This window comes from Macaca thibetana, chromosome 2 (genome assembly GCF_024542745.1).
Source record: "Macaca thibetana thibetana isolate TM-01 chromosome 2, ASM2454274v1, whole genome shotgun sequence".
Taxonomy (NCBI): Eukaryota; Metazoa; Chordata; class Mammalia; order Primates; family Cercopithecidae; genus Macaca; species Macaca thibetana.
Genome location: NC_065579.1, coordinates 164,382,233 through 164,405,321, shown reverse-complemented (window position 1 = coordinate 164,405,321; position 23,089 = coordinate 164,382,233).

The following is a 23,089-nucleotide window of genomic DNA, read 5'->3' as shown; positions in this document are numbered from 1 at the left end:
TCCAGGGATATTTTGGAAATTGCTTATTGAGCTATTTATTCATGTATGTATTAAAATTATAAGCATTTTATAAAATTAATTTGTTTCCTGGAAGTAACTTTATAATGAAGATATTTTTATCTCCATTTAACAGATAAGAAAATGAAGGCATAAAGAAGTATAGTAATTTGTCTAAGATCATACAGTAGGCAAGTAACAGAGCCAGGATTCCAGCACAGGGTATCGCACTCTTAACCAATCCCATCTGCTGCCTCTCATGATTAGTAATTATTTGATGACGGAAACAACAATGGCTCTAAATCACCTCCTGTTTATACTCCCCAACTCTCATTTTTCTGTCTTCATCTCATCTTATTTCAAGAGTAACTTTCCTCTAGGCAGATAAAATATGTTCCTCAAACATTGATATGATTTGTGTGTTCATTTAAAGCATTTTCACTCCCTCTTCTCTAAAAATTTATTCAACTAGTTTCTCTTTCAAACTTATACTTAAATGTAACCAACCCACCCAGGGCTTTTATTTGGAAAAAAAAATAATAATTTTGCAACACTCATATCCAAAGTTAATTGTCCAGCTAAATGAGTGTACTTTATATGATTTTGAAAAAAATCCCTTTAAAAATTAGATTTTAAATGTCATAATAATAGAGATACAACTTTAGTTTAAAAATTACATGGGAAATAGCAAATACTCATTTATTTACATATATATGTTGAATTTTTTCAGAGCTCATCAAATTATAAACCTCCACATGGTGAGTCCTTAATGTTTATATTGTGCTGAGTATATCCATTCTCTACCTGATGATCAGTTCAGAAGGAAGTGTTATTGACTTAATAAGTAGTTCAAAGTGGGAAGATACCTCAAAGGAGTGGATTTCCTAGGATGTAGCTAGTGACTCTTTCTTTAATTGGTGTGTTTGCTTACCCAGGGAACTTTAGGGTCTCAAGGTAGCTTAATGTCCTCTTAGGACTTGCATTTCCTCGTTTTAAAACTCCTACAGGTGAAATATGCTTCATCCCAGGATAATTTAAATTGCATATAATCAAAATAGAAAGTGGAAAATTCCCTGGAGAGAATTTAAAAGCTGAAACATAGAATAAGAATCTTGTCCCAAATCACACAGGTAGTTAGTAATGGAGCTGGGACCATAAAATGCACTAAAGGGATACCATTTAATAACAACATGCAGAGTTTGTAAGAGATCTGAAGAAAAGTTTCTCATTTTATTGTCCCTGCTGCCTTCCTTATTTAGGTGCATCATTAACAACATTAACGATTGCCATTTTAATAGCATTGTAAAAGCTTTATTTGTCAATACTGACTTGTGCTAAAATAAATGTTGTATTTTACAAACCATGTGTAATATTCTAAAATAGTGGTATGGTTAAAAAATTTTAACTTTAAATATTCAAATTAGGAGAAAAGGCAAGACCAAGGACACCAGATACCACCACCTTCGAGCGATTTTTCCAGAAGTTACTTAACTTTGGTATGCTTTGATTTATATAAAAAAATCACATCATCCTTCAAACCCATTAGATTGCTCAGCATTCAAACAAACAAACAAACAAACAACCCCAGAAAATAACAAATGTTAACAAGGATGTGGAAAATCTGTGACCATTGTGTACTGTTGGTGAAAGTGTTAAATGGTGTAGCCACTATAAAAAAACTGTGTGGTGGTTTCTCAAATAAGTAAAAATAGAATTATTATATGATCCAGCACTTTTACTTCTTAGTATATACCCAAAAGAATCGAAAGGAGGACCTGGAAAGGAGATTTGTACAACCATATACATAAAAGTATTATTCACAATAGCCAAAAAGTGGAAGCAATCCAAGTGTCCATCAATAGATTAATGGCGAAATAAAATGTGGTATATACATACAATGGAATATTATTAGCTTTAAAAAGGAAGAAAATTCCAACACATGGATGAACCTTGAAGACATGATACTAAGTGAAATAAATCAGTCACGAAAAGGCAAACGTTGTATGAGTACACTTGTGTGAGGTAGCTAAGGTAGTAGAGTTCACAGACAGAAAGTAGAATGGTTATTGCCAGCGAAGTTTTCTGGGTACTAGGAAAGACTGGGAAGCTGGTGTTTAATGAGTATAAAGTATTATTTTTCATAAATAAAAAGAGACTGAAGATTGACTACACAATGATATAAAGATAATTAACATTTTTGAATTGTACACTTAAAAATAGTTAGTGTGGTAAATTTTATGTTAGATATATTTTACCATAATTATAAATAAATAAAAATTCACAAAGGAAAAAATTATCCCAGATGATTCTAGTGTGCAGTCAGGGTTTAGAACCACTGTGCTTGTCCACACCAGTGATACTCGAGGTGTGGTCCCTGGATCTGCAGCATCAACATCACTTGGAAGCTTGAATAAATAATTCAATATTTTATTCACCCTACTTAAAAGAGCATAGGAGAACCTGTATTTATATTGGGTAATCACTAGTCCTCGCTAAAAATAAAATTTATAGTTTAGTAACTTTTGTAAAATGAATAAAATAAGCATATTATAAGTATTGCAGACTTACTCAATAACATTATATGTTCACTTTTTAAGATATTTGTCTATAAGGTAAATAATTTCACTTTAAAAATTGTTCAAATCAATAATTATACAAATAAATTTAGAAGAAAATCATTATAAACGAATGTGAAAAAGTGTGTTCTATGTGAAGAAATGAGCACAGATTAGTTTATGTGGACAAATGAACACATACTAGTCAAAATATTTTGACTAGTCAAAATATTTAACAACTTTTTTTACATGGGCAAATCTTTGGAGGCACTGGCCATGGTGCTGAAGCTGAATTCTGGATGCCCTCTGACTTTCCAAGCATTATCTCATTGGCTAAATATCAAGTGGAATGGGAACATTTTAATATATTAACAGCCAGCCTAGATACACTTTTGTGTAGTGATGAAGATCAGTCCTAGTTGTATTTTATTAGTTTTTTTGAAGACTGCATAATTGCATGTGTCTTCTAAATGATTTTAGTTTTAACAAGTTACACTGAGAAGATGGAAATGTCATAAAATGTAATGTCTGTACTTGAATTAGATGAAGGTTCTGAAAAGTTGGAGGTATTAACACAATAGTAGGGGCTGAATTATAGGATGTCAGAATACAAATTAGAAAGAGCCAAGAGTGATTCAAGATAAGCATGTAATCTCACAAGATAGTAGTTCAGTGGTTTGCACGTCCTGTTATTTAAACTTAAGTTAAGTGGATCAGAAAAGGAGGTGGAAATGTTTAATTGTTTTGTGAAATATACTAAATTTAAAAACTGGCCAAATAAAACCTAAGAAAATGATAATTCACAATTATCAGAATGTTTCCAGTTCTGAGGATTCTAAATATCTTGGTTAGTAGTGTTTCAATAAGAATTTTTGGGTAGTAGATATATTATTTTTCCAATCATAGTTGTTAAATTACTGCTAGTTTTACATTGCCACACAGAACTTACCTTCCGTATTTTATATATATATATATATACACACACACACACACACATATATATATATATTTTTTGCAGTTGCAAGATTTACTAGAGTGAAAACAGAGCTCCCATACAAAGGGAGGGGACCCAAAGAGGGTAGCCTTTGCTGGTTCATATGCCTACATTTATATCCCGATCATTGTCCCTCCTGCTGTGCTCTCAGGCAATAGATGATTGGCTATTTCTTTACCTCCTGTTTTGCCTAATTAGCATTTTAGTGAGCTCTCTTTACTACCTGATTGGTTAGGTGTGAGCTAAGTTGCAAGCCCTGTGTTTAAAGGTGGATGTGGTCAACTTCCCAGCTAGGCTTAGGGATTCTTAGTTGGCCTAGGAAATCCAGCTAGTCCTATCTCTCAGTCCCCCTTCTCAACAGGAAAACCCAAGTGCTGTTGGGGAGGTTGGCCGACGACCGCTCTAACTGCTCCCTGCTGAATTGGGGCATAGTAGGGGTTGTGCAGTTGAGATTTCCTCAGGAGGGGTGCCTTTGATGTCATTAATATCAGATCATGGGCTACTAGGCCAGTCTGGGGGGCCACAGTAGATCTTAGTCACTTCCATATAATTTTATAAGGAAAACTCTACATCGTACCTAGGAAAAATAAAAATGTAATTTTTCTTAGGATAGAGACACTAGTTTCTTTGTTTTATGGCTCTAATAAACCTCTGAGAAGACAGTCAAAAGTAAAATTGAAAGTTTTGGTTTTATTCTTTATTCTTGAATCACTGAGAGTAAGTTATGGAGAAGATGCCGCAGCAGTTGGAAATACTCTAGAATATATTTCCTACAAATAGAATGTTACCTTACATAATTACACTGCAGCCAACAAAATCATGAAATTAACACTTATATATGCAACAATCTAATACGGAGGCCCACTCAAGTTTTGTCAGTGTCCTGATAATGTCCTTCATAGTAAAAAGCATTCAGTCAATAATGAAAGGCTGCCTTTGTCATTTTTTTAGACTTGTTCAGTAATTTTGTAGAACATTCATAAAATTGGGTTTGTTTTCTGTTTCCTCATGACCAGATTCAGGAGTATGCACTTCTGGCAGGAGTATTCCAGAAATCATCCTTTGTTTTTATTGTATCTTATTAAGAAATATGTCATTTATTAACCCAATTGTTGGATTAAAGTGTTTGTCATGTTTCTCCACTATAAACACTCTTTGCTCTTCACTCTTATTTTGATATTCAGTAAGCAGTTTGTAGGGAGGCATATGAAACTATATAAATACCACATTGTCATTAAATAGTCACCCATAATTATTTATATAATTGTTTTTCTTTTTTTAAATTTTTGTGTATACATAGTAGGTGTATATATTTATGGGGTACATGAGATGTTTGGATACAGGCATGCAATGTGAAATAAGCATATCATAGAGAGTGGGGTCTCACCCAAGGTCTACTGTAAGCACTTCCTGGCTACTGCCTATATTCACTCAAGGCCCTGGGCTCTACAATCAGCAGGTGACAAAGCTAGCCAGACCTGTGTTCTTCCTTCATGGCAGAAGGGTCCCCCAGGTCCCAGGTGGATCCAGAAGTGCCATCTAGGAGTTAGGGACTACAGTCAAAAACGTTAAATATCGGCCAGGTGTGGTGGCTTATGCCTGTAATTGCAGTGCTTTGGGTGGCTGAGGTGGGCAGATCATGAGGTCAAGAGATCGAGACCATCCTGGCCAACATGGTGAAACCTCGTCTTTACTAAAAATACACATATTAGCTGGGTGTGGTGGTGCGTGCCTGTAGTCCCAGCTACTCTGGAGACTGAGGCAGAAGAATCACTTGAACCCGGGACGCAGAGATTGTAATGAACTGAGGTCGGGCCACTGCACTCCAGCCTGGCAACAGAGTGAGACTCTGTCTCAGATAAAAACAAACAAACAACTATAAAACAAACAACAAAACCCCTTAAATATCTACCTTGTGTTCTACTGTATTGCCCTGAGCTGGCACTCAAACCACAAGACACAGTCCTTCACGCTCTTCCTCTTCGTTTCCAAAGGCAGAGGAGCTTCACCCTGTGGCTGCCACAACCCCATGCCATAAGAAGTACTGCCAGGCTACTGCCAATGTTCCCTTAAGGCCCAAGGTCTCTTAAGTCAGCTTACGGTGAATGCTGCCTGGTCTGGGACTCACACTTCAGGGCAGTTGACTATCCTCTGTCCCAGAACAGGTCCAGAAATGCTGTCTAAGATTCAAGTCCTGGAAATGAGTACCCCAGGAGTTTACTTGGTGCTCTACTTTCCTGTGGCTATGCTGGTACCTAAGGTGTAAAACCAAGTCCCCTTTACTTTTTTCTTTGCTTTTCTCAAGCAGAAGGAATCTTCCTCCATAGCCACCACAGCTAATGATGCACTGAGTCCCACCTGAAGCCAGCAAGCCTCAGAGGCTCACCCAAAGCCCTCAGTGTAGTACTTGGGTATCACTGCTGGTTATTCAGAGCCCAAGGGCTCTTTAATTAGCAGGCGATAAATGCTGCCAGTACTGAGTCCTTTCCTTCAAGGCAACAGGTTCCCTTCTGACTCTGTGTGTGTCTAGAAATGTCTGAAACCTAGGGCCTGGAATGGGGGCCTCACAACTCTGACTGGTGCCCTATCCTGGTGTAGCTGAGCTGGTATCCCCTTAGAGTTGCTGCTTTTATGGCCCAGACTGCCTTTCAAGTTTACTTGGAGACACAGAACACTGTAGCCCTCTGTGGGAATGTTTGTAGGCACTCATGTTCTGACTGCTGGGATTGGTGATTTCCCTCAGGCTAGGTCTGGGATTTTTTTTTTCCAACTTCAGAATTCAATTTTATTATATGACCCCATCTAGCTCAATAATATTTAAGATCAGCAACTCAGTGTGGGATGGTGCTCGAAGTCATTCCACTTTTCACTTTAGAACATAAGCTGGTTCCACTTATGATACTGTGTATTCTAAGCCAGCATCATTGTAGCTGATAGTCTCTTCTCACCCAGCTTTGATGGTGGCGCAGCTCCCATGTCTGCAGCTGTGGTCCAGGGGCTGTCTGTGCTGAATACAGAAGTTGCTGTGACACTAGGCACACGCCATCTGCAGCATCTCTTTTTTCTTGCATCCCTCTTTTGAGCACAGGTATATAAAAGTCTTCTTTCTTCTTCCCAGGCTGATAGTCATATTCTCCATCAGCGTGATCACCAACCACCATGTCTGGTATCTAACAAAGTTCTCCCCATTCTTCTGTCTCCTCTCTTCAAGTGGAATGAAGGGGTTCCTTTTGGAGCACGAGCTGTGCAGCCTGGGGTTAAGGAAAGGTTTTGCCAGCACCCCCTTAGCTGCCCCAGCTGGTGTCTCCGTGGGCGGCATGTTCCACCAGCCCGCTATTCCTGGGTCTAGTTCAGCACCAAAACTCCCCTAAGAGTTGCTGTTTTTATGGCCCAGATTGCCTTCCAAGTTTACCCAGAGACACAGGACACTGTAGCCCTCTGTGGGGATGTTTGTAGGGACTCATGTTCTGACTACTAGAATTGGTGCTTTCCCTCTGGCTAGGGCTGTTTTAAATGCTCCCTTTGTGGGTGGGGTCTGCTGAGTTTGATATGGCTTTCCTTTCTGCTCTAACAGGACAGCACTGAGTTCATTGCCTCACGATTGCTGTGCTCTCCCTCCCCAGACCCCAGAGATGCTCTCTGTTACAGGCCTCTGCGGCTGAGGGTGAGGGAGGGGTGGCATGGGCAATTCAGGACTGTTTTTTCTGTCTCTTCAGTGTCTCTTTCAGTAATATTAAGTTAAAACCAGGTACTAGGAGTGCTCATCTGATTTTTGTTTTTTATGAAGGTGTTTTTACTGTGTAGATAGTTGTTAACTTACTGTCCTTGTGAGGGTGGACAATAGGTGGAGCTTCTTATTCCACTATTTATTCCCTCTTCAATTTCACCCACTGGTATTAATACCTATAAATATTTCTTTGACTGAATTAATTATTTTGAAAAAGTTTTCCAAATGATAATTTTCTAAATGAATTATTGCTCTCATATTTTGTCACTGGCCTTCTACTGTGACAGTTTCTGTGCTCTCAATTAATTAATTAATTAGTGTCTGGGTGGGCTCATGGATTCCTATTTTATTTGATGAGTTAATGTTAGAAACGATTGCTACTTAACTATATGTGTTCATTTAAAATAAACTTTTTGAAACATAATTTACTTGCAGTAAAACAAAACTATTCTTGGTGTATTGTTTTGAGTTTTGACAAATGTATACATCAGTGTAACTACCAAGCCAATCAAGACGTGGAAGATTTCTATTACTTTAAAATGGTCTCTCGTGTTCCTGTGCAGTAAACCTTTTCTCTCATGTCAAGTGGTCCCAGGCAACCACTCTTTTTTTTTATTCACTACAGTGCAGCTTTGCCTATTGTAAAATTTAAAATAAACAGAACTCTGCTAAATGTGCCCCTTTTGTGTCTGGATTATTCTCCTCGTTATGGTGGTTTTGATACTTCTGTATGCATTTTAGTGTATGTGTAGTTTTGTTACATCATAGTATTCTATTTGTATACCAAAAACTATTTATCCTTTCACTGATCGATGAACATTTCGGTTATATTCATGTTGAGAATAAAGCTACTATGAATATCCATATACAAGTCCTTTTTGGCATTGGAAATATTACTATATTTGAGCAAATACTCTTAGAATTGCTGTTGAGTCTTTTAATATGTGATTGCCTTCAAATAAACCATCCAACTGTTTTTCAAAGTGGCTGTACCATTTTGTATTTCCACCAGTGACAAGTGAAAGCCTCAGATGCTCCACATCATCATCAATGTTTGGTATTGTCGGTTTTATTAACTTTAATCGCACTAGTTAGTGTGGAGTGGTCCCTCTTTATGGTTTTAATTTGCGTTTCCCTGATAAGTAAGCATTTGTTTATATATTTACTGGATATTTATATATTTTCTGTTGTGAGATGTCTGTCCACATATTTTGTCTATTTTTTATTGTGTTTTTTCCTTCTTACTGAGTTGTAAGAATTCCTTTTTATTATTAAGATACAATTCCTCATCAAGCATATGTGTTACAAATATTTTGTCCCATTTTTTGAATTTCTTTTTAATTTATATATATATTTAAAGATTTCTACTATATATAGAACACAAAATATATAATATATACAAATTTATTATATTTTATTTTATTATATATAAAATATGTAATATTTATTTTAATTTAATATAATTAATTACATATAAAAATAAAATAATAAAATAATTAAATAAAAATAAAATAAAATAAAATTAAATTAAAAAATAAAATAAAGAATGAAATAATTATTTATTATTTTATGTATAATATAAAATAAAATAATTTTTATTTTGGTAAGGTATTATATAGAAAATATATAATATTTTATATTTATATAAAATAAAATATATAATATTTTATATATATGTAAGAAAATATATGTTATATATATTTTCTTTTTATCTTTCCTATGGTGCTGAGTAATTTTCTTAAAGGTGTTTTGGAAAAACAGGAGTTTTTTACTTTGATGAGGTCCAATTTTTTTTTCTGTTATGCTTGGTGCTTTTGTGTGTGTGTGTCCTTCCTGAACAATCTTTGCATATCAAACAACAGCCTTGATAGGACTCCTATGCAGAATTCTGGAATTTTTCTCTATGATGTTCTCTGCTCTGTGGTGTTCTGCTCTATAAATCTCAGCCACTTTTGCTTTCCTGAAGTTCAATCTCTGGTTATTCAAGACTTTTCAAAAAATTTATTCCTGAATCAATTAAGAGTTAGTTACTGACAAGGTGCCACAGCATTCTGAAAACGTTGATGTAGTCACTAGAAGGCTGCCATACGCTACCTAGTTTTCCTTATCCTTGTCTTTAGACCAGAAAATGTCTTCAGACAGAAAGTCTGAGGAGTTTTGGACTCATCTCATGAATTTTCCTTTTCTCAGGGATCATAGCCATGTACTGCCTATTGCCAAATAGATCAAATCAGTGGTATTAAATATTTTATTCAGTTTATAGTTGTTTATGCTGAGAGGGCAAGTTACTCCATCAGGTACAGGTAGAAGTTCTCTAAGAGACTAACAATTCAATTTTGAAACAGACATTGAAAAGTAAAATGTAGGCTGCAACACCATTCTTTCTTATGAATTTCATTTTATAGAATTAAATCCCTGAACCATTGGATCCTTGAAGTATACTTTCATAAATCCTACAAATTCATCAGGTCTATATAAGCACTGCCCAGTTCTAGTTGGAGTAATATGACTGGCTTTTCTCAAGTAAAATTGAAGTCTAGTGGGTGATGTTCAGGAATACGAGTAACAGGAATAAACACTTCCATGGTCCTTCAGAAATCGTGCTGTTAAATACATAAATACATACAAAAATGTGAGAGGTGATCCTAAATGTCAAATAGAAGTACATACTTATACTTACATAGACCTAGTAAATGACTGAATGCTTTCATCCGTAGTCATGAACAAGCTCTAAATAAAAATGCAAAGATATATTAAAGTGCATTAAAATGCAAAGCATAAGTTAGTCTCCAAAAAATAAACTTTTGCTTCAGTAAAGCTTATTGGACTTGTTACATTTCTCCCCATATTCTCATCTGCCACAATTATTCTTATAAACAACTAACTTCCATTTTTTAAGGTTAAAAATCACACTACCCTTGAATCATAAAATTTGTTCATTGTGGATTTTTCATCTTTTCATTATCTAGTAGAAGTACCATATGTTTCTGAACTCTGACCATGATGATAATGTTTCTTAACATTAGTCATGAATAGTGAAGATAATATAGATTAATAAGAATTTTATGAGAAATTTGACTGTCACACAGAAATTGATACTTTTTCTAGGTTCTCCCACAAAGTTTTTGGTTTAATTGTTTCTATTCAGTGTTATTATAGCTAGACACACAGAAAAGAGTTTGAAAGAAGCTTCAGATTGCTTAAATTTCACTTTTTGTAGCAGGAGAAATAAATGTGGAGAGACCCAGCTTCACTCTCCTCATTAATTTCCATCCAGCTTAATAAAATTTACACAGTAAAGTTGTGGAACAGAGGGTTTGGCTACAAACAGGGCAAAATACGTGATATGTGGTAGGAGATCATCTGCATGTTTCATTTCACAGAACTGACAATTATTTATCAATAAAGAGCTTCTTAATCATCTAGTGTCTTAGTTATTTTATACAATCATAAATAATAATAATCTAAAAATTATCCGTGCCTAGCAATCTCAGTAGAATCTGGGAACATCACACACCGGGGCCTATCACGGGGAGGGGGGAGGGGGGAGAGATGGCATTGGGAGTTATAACTGATGTAAATGACGAGTTGATGGGTGCTGACAAGTTGATGGGCACAGCACACCAACATGGCACAAGTATACATATGTAACAAACCTGCACATTATGCACACGTACCCTAGAACTTAAAGTATTAAAAAAAAAAAAAAAAGATGTGTAAGCATGGGCTGGGCATGGTGGCCCACGCGTGTAATCCCAGCATTTTGGGAGGCTGAGGCAGGCAGATAACCTGAGGTCAGGAGTTCAAGACCAGCCTGGTCAAGATGGTGAAACCCCATCTCTACTAAAAAAGTACAAAAATTAGCCAGTCGTGGTGGTGGGCTCCTGTAGTCCCAGCTACTTAGAAGGCTGAGGTACGAGAATCACTTGAACCTGGGCAGCGAAGTTGCAGTGAGCCGAGATTGCGCCACCGCACTCTAGCTTAGGCAACGGAGTGAGGCTGTATCTCAGAGGAAAAAAAAAAAAAAAAAGAAAAGAAAATGTAAGCACGAAATCCAATTTATAGTGGCTTTATGATGACAGAATAGACTTCCTGCTCATGTTTCTACTATATTACTAAGCTAATGCTTCTTAAACTTTTGGATGCCTGAGAACCACCTGGAAGGTGGGCCTTTCTCCAGATTTTCTGACTCAGTTGGTCTGGGGCGAGGCCCAAGAATTTGCATTTCTAAGAAGTTCCCAGGTGATGCTGATGCTGCTTGGAGAAACTGCATTCAGGAAAACACAGCATCAGAACAGAACTGTTTTCTCTAGGCAGACTATTTCACAAGTTGTAAATATATTCTCTAACTTGGCTGACTGCCTGCCCTTGAAAGAGAACTATAAATATTGCTTTTATACTACATTTAAGTGTTTTAATTCCTGTGTTTGTAACAATAATTTTTGTTGCAGTGAAGCAGTTTACATCTATTGTAATTGCATCTATAACTAAAGAGCTTCTTTATTCTCACTTCTTTATTCTAGCAAAGCCTAGGTTTTTGAACACAAATTTTGTTTGTTTGTTTTCCGTGTCAGATCAAGTCTGATTTGTGAATTTCCTCTGAATATGTGCCCCATACTCTGATATGAAAGTTGTTTTAGACTATAAGTCAATTATTCAGTTATATCTTACATTGTCCCAACAATTTATTTTTTCCCTTTTTTCTATTACACAACATCAAATGTTCACTTTATACACTTTCTTTCACATATGGATCATGATGTATTATTTTCCACTGCTAAAAAGATATAAATTCAAGTGCAGATTATTAAATAATGAGCCTTTTATCCAATACACAACTTATCTTTTAAAAGATGAGCACCTTTACACAGTCAGTTAGAATTCTGTGCTAATTTAGACTTCTTCCATTCCTTAATTTCTTTTCTCATTGTTTTATTCCTCCTGACACACATGCACAAGTGTTGGGTGCGTGTGTGCACAAACACGTACAGAAACGATATGCCTAGTGTATATACATACATGCACACACACCATTGTTTGATTATCAAAATAATATCAGTGTATTTACATAACAGTTATGATTATACATATTACATACTGGAAATTGCTCTAGCATTTATGTAAACAAGAGAGATGAGGCATCAGATTCTCCTATATCACACACAGGTAATCAGCACGATTTAGTTTCTGTTGTCTCTTTGAGTTCAACTCTTAGGCATGAAGAATATACATCATCTAATAACTTTCATATATCATAAAATATAATATATCACATATCATATATATACAATAATATACATTCAATTCTGTTTTCCAAAAGCAAGCCTTATTGATAGTGATATCCTGTCTATATTTTTTCCCTTCTGAAATATTATTCATAAATATATTTTTATAATTATTAAGGAAGCAAGTCAGAGTTGGCTGCTGGATACTAGTTATCAACTATAAAATTAGATTTTTTTGTTTAGGTTCACAGAAGCTTACTTTAAAATTTTGGGAAAGAAATTCCTTTTAGCTAATTATAAAATCACCCAATTTACAGATGAGGAAACTAAATTGTAGAGTGTCTAAATGACATGTGTGATACATACAATTTGGCAGAGATCCTAGACTAGAACCAAAGTGCAATTTCTAGAACTGCATTCTTTCCATTACCCATGGCAGGAACCTAACTTCAAAAAGAATGGTGATCCAAAAAAATCTGACTTCAATATTGAAAGAAATTTCAAAGATACTCTCTCTATGTGTAGTTTCCACTCTGTAACCTTTTCATCTTATTCTTAGCCTGTGAATAGCTGAAATCTCAAAGTAAGCTGTAAGCATCACTGACTTTCAGGAGGGTGAGAACAGTATGCAACAATATTTATCAAGGTCTCATACTATGTCTATCATGAATAATCACCAAGTTATAGTAATAAATAGATACCCATATATTATAGTTCTCATCAACCTCTAAAATAATGTTTTATATTATCTATCTTACCAAATATTTTTATGGATTAATCATGTTATACTAGGTACTGAACACTCAAAAATATGTTCTTGCTCAATAATGCCTATATGAACTAAGAAAATGTCTATGTTGTTTTAAAAACCAACCTTTGAAACAGCACCATGATACACCTTTCTAAAAGAACAAAATGAAACCTCAAATCAGACGATTAGGCTGGATGAGTAACATGATTAGAAGCACCAAAAACATTTAATTAAGGTGAAATTGTGCTTAAGAATCTGACAAATATCCCATTATCTGCAGCATCAACCCTTCTCAGTAGGAGAAATAAATTTCTAGAAGGCTTCACATCTGAGACTGTTTCCATCCAGCTTCCATGATAGTAGCCTCTTAAATATTTGAAATCTTAAAACAGTAATGCTACAAGGAACTTTTCAGTTTATCTAGATGAATGTTCACTTTATAGATGAACAAAAAAACCAAGGCCCAGAAAAAAGCATGTCTTTGAAAAGGTCATGCAGTGATTTGTAGGAGAGCTGAGAGTGATACCTCTTCAGAAGACTTCCAAACTATTATACACCAATTACTTGGTCAAGACAAATGGAAACGTTGTTGTTCTGGGTTCTATAGTTACCCATTCTCTGTTTATTCCTTGAGTCACTTTGCTACTTTCTATTCACAGTAAGTGAAATACCTTGAGCCCTAAGCCCAGGAGGTTTAGATTCTTCTATAACTTTCAATTTAATTGAAGCTTTACCTTATTTATTACAGCAGGAGCTAAAAAGGGAACTTCTTTTAATAACAAAAACATCATGAAAGTTATTGTTCAGTTTGGAATGTTAAAGAAAGTGAATAAATTGGTATCTATGAAAAGCTGCTTCTTATTGGTTTAACACAAAAAGTGAACTTTGCAGAAGTCTATAATTAAAATCTAAATTTTTACTTAGTTTTATATTATGGGGCCAGAATTCCTGGTTTTAAAATGTTGACTTTTTAAAGCAATGACTAAACTTATTTTGTTCAGTCTAACTTCTTTTTATTCCTTTTTCCATGCCACTGACGTCATATTTTTAAGTTACTGACTCAAACTTTGGGGCTTTGCCACAATGTGGAGCAAAGGATAGGGAAAAGACTAGTAATAGTCTAAATGTTAACACCTGAGTTCACAGAAAAATGCACACAGCCAGTAGCTAAGGAAATGCATTTCTTTAATTGATAAAACATCAGAATTATGCATTTTAGAAAAGTAAAGACAAATTTATGTGTAATTCTTTATTATCAACATCACAATAAGAAGAAAAATAGAAAATGGAGGAGGAAGTTATAGACTTGGAGTGTGGAAATCAGGATTAAAATGATCAGTTTCTTCCCATCAGAATGACTTTAAGTAAGTCATTAGATTTTCCTGAACTTTAGTGTACTCAATCAAAACATAGATGTAATTATATCCGTTTTTCTTGCCTACTCCACCATGCACATGTACAGAGTTATTATGATTATTAATGTTTATAATAAATTTAAAAATGCCTGGAATTGAATGTGATATGTTGTTGTTAAGAATGTACTTAGAATTCAATCGATTGAACATATGAATGATATAAACTCATATCTGACTATTATAGATCAAGTAATTCTAAATACTTCAATTCTATAATCTGAATATCTGTTTTAACTCACCGAGAGGTTATCTTTGAGATTATGGTCAAGCAGTATGCACAGTTCGATTGCATAAAAAAGATATTCCTTTCAACAATTGATATAGGTTCTTTACGAAAAAGATTTAGCCTAAAAAGAAACGGTATAAAGAAAATGCCTTTCATTTTAATCATTTTCTCTTTGGCTTCTACCAATTTTTAAAATGTGTTCCCAAAGTGGAAAAATGGTTCTGGGCTCTAATAAAAAATCAGACAAAGGGAAAAGATATTGTGAAAGAGGCATGCAATTTAATCTGCTTTGCAATGAGTTGTGCCGTTACTAGGCCAGACAGTGTGCTCAGTTTGAGAGGAGAGGCCCTGTGGCTGATTTCCATTGCATCGTGGATCGCTAGAAGCCATGTGCAGGTAATGATGTCATTGTGAGACTGGAACTTCCCTCTGTGTGGATGCCTACAGGCTTGTAATTTCATAACAAATGAAGGAGTGAGATGAGAATGGTTAATTCTGTTCATTCTGACACTGATGGTTAAACAATGTCAAGAGACAACAAATGGGGAGTGAGTGTCACGTGTTCCTAGAAAGATTCTGCTCTATCAGCAAAAGTATCCACTGATACTGTGAATATGAATCTTCAAAAAACATTTTCTCCTCAATTGTCTCTTGTCATGATAGTGAAATTTATATTAAGTATAGAATCTCAGGCCCCTTATAGAAAATATAGTAAGTCAAAGACAGGGCCCTGAAATCCGTACATTTTCCCAAAAAGACTGTGGTTTGGAAACTGCTTGTCTAAGATGTGCTGAATAGTTTATAACCCTTCAGTGCATATGAGTCTGAGGGACATAAATTTATTTTTAATATACAAGAAAATACAAACAAGAGCATACAGTGGAGTGATTATTAAATTCAAGTATTAACAATAAAAGTTATAGAATATATAGATGAATGCTAAGAAATTTCAAAATTAAACAGTTTAAGATACTCAATTTAAATCAACTGTATCATGGAGAGTTCATCATAATTTTGCCTTCGTAGCCATTTGCACTTAGAGCTTCACTTAAACCTAAATGAGGAACTAAGTACTTACACTTCAGTCTGTAGCAGGAGAACAAGTGTTTTAGTTTGTTACTGTTTCCTGAGATCTTTAACAGGTAATCCTGTGCTATTATAAAATTCAACTTCAATTTGGAAGTTGACATCAAAATTTTAAGAGGTGATTCTATCTTGTTCATTTATAAATGCACTTTTCAAGCATTTACTGAGTACCTACTGTGTACCAGTCACTAGGCAAATGAACATTACCTTAAATACAGGTATTTGAAGTATAGGCACTGCATTCCTCATTGAGGTCTAAGTGAAGCTGTAAATACAAATGGGTACAAGAGCAATAAATAAGAGTAACACTCATTTTCTCTTGTAAGAGGGTACAGAATCAGCTCAACTTAATGGAAAAATAAATTATTACTTTAAAAGGGAACAATATTTTAATTACTTGACACAGTGTAATCAACTAAAAATGAGGAAATGGGAGAAGAGGACAAAAAGGAATTTCAAAATGAAAAAATAAATCACTTAAAAATATTGACAGATTAAAGGCAAACTATATCTTAAACAAGTCTTTAAATTACAAAATCCAGAATTTGAATTACAGGTTAGATAAAACTGGTGAATGGGCACAGGTTTCACACACATTTTCATTAATTTCTAATAACCTGTGTTATTTTGAAAGAGACTAACGGGCAGATTAGGCTTGGTTATGGATGAATAAAAAAGAACAGATGATCAGTTAGAGAAAGGTTAGTAAGCAAGGTAAATTAGGCAGAGACCTGGAATCATCATGGATCAAGATCCAAAGAAAAATCCTGTATTCTTATTTTGAGGCTTAAAAATCCATGTGAAAACATTTCTTAAGAAAACCTAAAGCAAATTACAGGCAGTCTATCATCAACTAAGAATGCAGATTAAGTTTGTTTATTTAACCCCTGGGGCATTGTTTGCTCATTTATTAAATGGTAATAACACATTCCACAAATCCAAAACGTCTAAAGAATCTAAATAGAAAGATTTTTCATCAGTTTGGCACAAAAACTCACTTGGCAGCAAAACTGGATCTCAAGAAATAAGAAGCAATACGTGGTCTTTACTTATCCCATTTATCCCAGTAATAGACCTAGGAATATTTTTGCAGCAGAAATACTGAAGTGTTTATTATTCCTGCATCATTGTATATATGTAATGGAACTTCAGTAAGAATCATGAAAAGATTGTTCTTAGCACTTGATAAGTTGACTATAAATTATAAATGTAAGCATTTATAATTCATATAAATTATAAATATAAGCATTTATAATTCATACAAATTATAAATTTATGTGAAAGCAGAAGACAAAACATAGATGAAACACTTTTGGAGACAAAGACACAGTATAGCATAGTAATGACAATGTTGGACTCTAGAGCCAGACTGCATGGTTTACAGCCCTATGTACATGACTTACTGTGTAACTATGGAAACATTACTTAACCTCTCTATGACACAGTTTCCTCTTCTGTAAAATTAGAAAAATAAAAGTACCTATCTTATAAGATTGTTTACAGCATTAGATGAGTCAATATTTGAAAACGGCTTAGAATAATACCTGGTGCAAAATAGGTTCATATGTGCTAATTAATAAAATAAGGTGGGAGAAATTTCCCTACATACCACATTTTAACTAAGATGATATGATATTTTTGTAGAGGACAAAATCAATTACAGGAACACAATAGAAAGGCGAGGAAATACTCACATTTAAATAGAATGTTGACATGTAACTAAGGCACCTGAATAAATCACTGAAAAGAAGTATTTAAGTTTATTATTTTATTTATATTTATGTATTTATTTTTTTGAGAGGGAGTCTCGCTCTGTCACCCAGGCTGGAGTGCAGTGGTGCAATCTCAGCTCACTGCAACCTCTGCCTCCTGAGTAGCTGGGATTACAGGTGTGTGCCACCATGCCCAGCTAATTTTTTGTATTTTTAGTACAGACAGGGTTTCACTGTGTTAGCCAGGATGGTCTCGGTCTCCTGACCATGTGATCCGCCTGCCTTGGCCTCTCAAAGTGCGGGGATTACAGGTATGAGCCACCACACCCAGCCTAAGGTTACTATTTTAAAAATGAGAAAGAGATGCTACCTCACGTGATATGCAAAAATCAACTTTCTATGGATTAAGAACTTTAAAGAGAAAACTTAAGAACTTTGAAAAGAAAACATAAGAACTTTCAAAAGCAAAAGCTACTTTTAGAAGAAAATATAATACATGTCTTTCTGATGTTGAGCCAGAGAAGCATATTTTGTAAAAGATGTCAAAAGCAAAACTTAAAAAAGTTTAAAAATCAGATGACATAAAAATTAAGAACATTTTTCTCATAAGCACTTTAAAGAGAGTAGAGAGAATGTGAGAAATTATTTGCAATTCTTACAGCCAGCAAAACCCTATAATTGAGTATATACAAGGAGCTTATAAATTAAAATGATATTGAAAATTAACAATAAAAATGTACAAAAATATGAATAGACTTATAACAAAAGACATATGTATATATAACTAATAAACTTACAAAAAATAAACCAACATCACTAGTAATTGATAAAATGCCATTAAAGAACACAATGAAATACCATCTCCACTACTCACCAAAAAATTTAATAAGTATTCTGAGAAAGATAAGTTTTGGATAGGAAATTGGTCTTTTACACATTGCTTGTAATAGTGGAAAATAATACAACCACCTTCGAAAATGATTTGGTGGTGTTTTATAAAGTAGAGCATTCCCAGATACATAATATTCTTAGATAAATGCCTGAGAGTAATTCTTGCACACGTGTACTGGAAGGCATAACAGAAAAAGTCCACTGGGGCACTGTTCATGTTTATAATAGCAAAAAACTGGAAACAACAAAACATCTGTAAACAGTTGGAAGATAAATATCTGGTGGAGTTTTCATAAAATAGAATATCATACAGTAATAAAAATAATCTATAATTAAATATTACATCATAGATGAATCTTATAATCATAATATGTGGTGAATAATATAAGTCCTAGAAGACTGCATAAAATATGTTACCCTTTTAAAGAAGTTCATAAACAAGAAAAGTCAAGCAATATATTGTATAATATCTGTATGTTTAATAAAATTGTTAAAACCTGTATGAACAAAAAAAATTCATATGATGGTCACAATTTTCTCTTCCTAGTATATTGATCAAGCATAGTAACTCTTTTAGCCCCTCTTCAGGTCTCTTCTAGTCTTTCTCCTTTAGTAATAACTTCAACTGATATTTTTATGAAGATATCAACAAGGACATCTTGGATTTGTTGAGTTTTATGAATTGTGAAATCTTTCACTAGTGTTTTTTTAACCGTAAGAACAATCCCTACAGAAAAGATATCTATTCTTAACATATCCAGGATCTACAACAAACTCAAATGAATCAACAAAACAAACAAACAAACAAACAATCCCATCAAAAAGTGAACTAAGGACATGAATAGACAATTATCAAAAGAAGACATACAAATCGCCAAGAAACATTTAAAGAAAACACTCAACATCACTAATGATCAGGGAAATACAAATCAAAACCACAATGCGATACCTCCTTACTCTTGCAACAATGTCCATAATAAAAAAATTAAAAAAAAATAGTAGATGTTGATGTGGATGCGGTGAACAGGGAACACTTCTACACTGCTGTTGGGAAGGTAAACTAGTACAACTACTATGGAAAACAGTGTGCAGATTCCTTTAAGAATGAAAAGTAGGACTACTATTTGATGTAGCAATCCCACTACTGAGTATCTACCCAGAGGAAAATAAGTCATTATACACAAAAGATGCTTGCACGTGCATGTTTATAGCAGCACAATTCGCAATTGCAAAAACATGTAACCAACCCAAATGCCCATCAATAAACAAGTGGATAAAGAAACTATAAAAATATATATACACACACACACTACATATATATACACACACCACATATATATACACACACAACACACATATGTACACATACCACATATATATATACACACACCACATACATATATACACCATATATGTGATATGTATATATAAAAAAATATATATATGATGGAATACTACTCAGCTATATAAAGAAATGAATTAATGGCATTTTCAGCAACCTGGATGAGATTGGAGACTACTATTCTAAGTGAAGTAACTCAGGAATGGAAAACCAAACATTGTATGTTCTCAGTCAATAGTGGGAGCTAAGCTATGAGGATGCAAATGCACAAGAATGACACAATGGATTTTTGGGACTTGGGGGAAAGAGAGAGAAAGGGGTGAGGGATAAAAGACTACAAATGGTGTCAGTGTATACTGTTCAGGTGATGGGTGTGCCAAAATCTCACAAGTCACCACTAAAGAACTTACATAACCAAACACCACCTGTTCCCCAATAACCTATGAAAATAAAAAAAATAAAAAGTCAATAAAATGGTGCTCAGAGTGTGTAGCAAACCTAAGGTCATACAGCTTAGGAGAAGATCCAGGATTTAAAATCAAATCTTTTAACTCCAATTTTTGTACTTTTCTCTGCTCTTTTTTAAGGTCCAAATGATAATTCAAAAGACTGAATGTTCTAGTGGGTACTTTTACCCCAACATTTTAATAAAAGCATATATTATTTTTCTGCTCCTAAAATCAGTGCATTATCCTCTCTTACTTCTTTCATTAAATAACGTGACCAGTGTGTTCATTTGAAACCATAAATTATCTTTAATTTTTCCTTCTACACTATCAGCTATCAAGTCCCATAAATTCTTATTGATATCTTTTTTGCTTTATCATATACAACTTCTATGTGCTCCACGCTGCAAAGGACCTGAATGTTCTGTACTTCCTCACTTGTTCCTTCCCTTTCTGCTCTCTAGAATGCGTGCCTTCCTTTCTTTCTTGCCAAAATCCCTTAAAATCTATCACACGCACCCCTTCATTGAGGAAGCTTCTTATTGATCCTCCAATTTTATTTTTTCTCTCTCTGTCTCTGCCAATCTCTCTCTTTTTCTTTCTTCATATCTAGATTGTTCTTTATTTGTATTTTTCATAAGCCACTTGCCTATTTGCTTTGTAGTTTGCGAACCTATCTTATTATTTATCACCATTACCAGATTGTAAGGTTTGTGCTGGCAGATACTTTATGTCACTTATCTTTTTTATTACAGCATGGCAAAATTATGGAGTAGGTAATAAATAAATGTGTAATAACTTAGATACAAATGTGAGGGAAACCTATAGGCTTAATGTAGCCATACGATAGAACATTACAGCAATGTTCTACTGATTTAGATTTTAGACTTGACATGAAGTATAGTAATCATTACTATATACTACAAGGAGTATACTAATCATTTGTAACTATGACAACCATTACTTATTGTGTTTTAAATCAATTTATTTCCTCAAGTTTTTTTTTTTCTTTCTTTTTTGAGACTGGGTCTCGCTCTATCACTCAGGCTGGAGTGCAGTGGCGTGATCATGGCTCACTGCATTCTCACCCTCGTGGGCTCAAGAATCCCTCCCACCTCAACCTCCTGAGTAGCTGAGACTACAGGTGAGCACCACCATGAGTAGCTAATTTATGTATTTTTTTTTTAAGTGCTGGAATTACGTGTGTGAGCCACTGTCCTGGCTCCCTTAATTTATTTAAAGGAAAGTTTTGTTATTATTATTTTTGAGAGAAAGTCTCTCTCTGTTGCCCAGTCTGGAGTGCAGTGGTGTGATCTCAGCTCACTGCAACCTCCGCCTCCTGAGTTCAAGTTATTTTCATGTCTCAGCCTCCCAAGTATCTGGGATTACAGGCCTGTGTCACCATTCCTGGCTAATTTTTGCATTTCTAGGGGAGACAGGGTTTTGCCACATTGCCCACGCTAGTCTTGAACTCCTGGCCTCAAGTGATCTGCCCCCCTTGGCCTCCCAAAGTGCTGGCATTATAGGTGTGAGCCACAGCTCCCGACCAAGTTTTTTAAAAGAAAGTTTTAATACTGCTGCCTCTATGTTTGATCTAAGGGCACAGAATATTGGAAAATTTCAATGGATTCCTAGAAAAATAGTTTTTGCAAATGTAAAGCCTTTTCAACTTTCAGGACCAAGTAAAAAGCCTGGGGTTTAAATGTGTCGTGAATCCTAAGTTATCTTTTCAAAGCAGCTGTTCATCTACTTTGGAAAAGTCAAGGCTATGTCTTTCCCACTAATACAGGTGATGTATGCAAATAATCGAAACACATCTCCAAATGAGAAGAAATAAGAAGACTTGTACTCAACTTTGAGCCAGGCAATGGTAGCAAATTAATACTGAGCATGTGTTAATTTATATCCTTGAGTTCTGGACAAGAGAAAATGTCAAGATAATACTTAAGTATATGACTAAGAAATACAGTATAAATTCATGCTTTTAGATGCAAATCATATACAAATGCCAAAATTGAATGTTCCTCCATTTATTATCATGAAAGTTAATGATCTTCTCTGATCTCTTCCTAAGATTGCAGAGAACAAATCCTGACCAGCCTGTTTTTTTGACAGTTTCAATAATAGAAAGTTGGTCAAAAACACTAAAGAGAGGTTTTGACTCTTGAATTCCCTAATGCAAATTTATTTCTCCACTTTATTTCTTACACATTATTTTCTGCATTTATCACATTGCTTCTTATCATTTTTGCCTGAAGAACCCTACAAAAATGCTTGATTTTGTGTCCCCAAAATAAAACATGTGAATCTGGTTTACTCAGAAACTCATGAGATTGGGTAATAATGATTGGGCTTATCATAAGTACACTTGTCTTCTTGGTGAATAAAAAGTGCCTATAGGTTATGATTGGTAAAAGGACAGTCTTTGGAGTCCCATTGTCTCCACTCAAGTACCACCTCTGGCACTCACAGTTACAATTTCCCAGTTACAGTTTCCAGAGGCAGTGTAAATTTCCCATGTGAGTTGCGCAACTCGGGGAAATTCACTCTGCCTCTCTAGGTAAAATGCTTCATTTAAAAATATGACTACAATAATGATATTCAATTCAATGTGTGTTGTGAGAATTATGTGAAATAATATACTTAAGTATATCCTTTTTTTTTAATTATTATTTTTTTAGATGGAGTCTTGCTCTGTCACCCAGGCTGGAGTGCAGGTGTA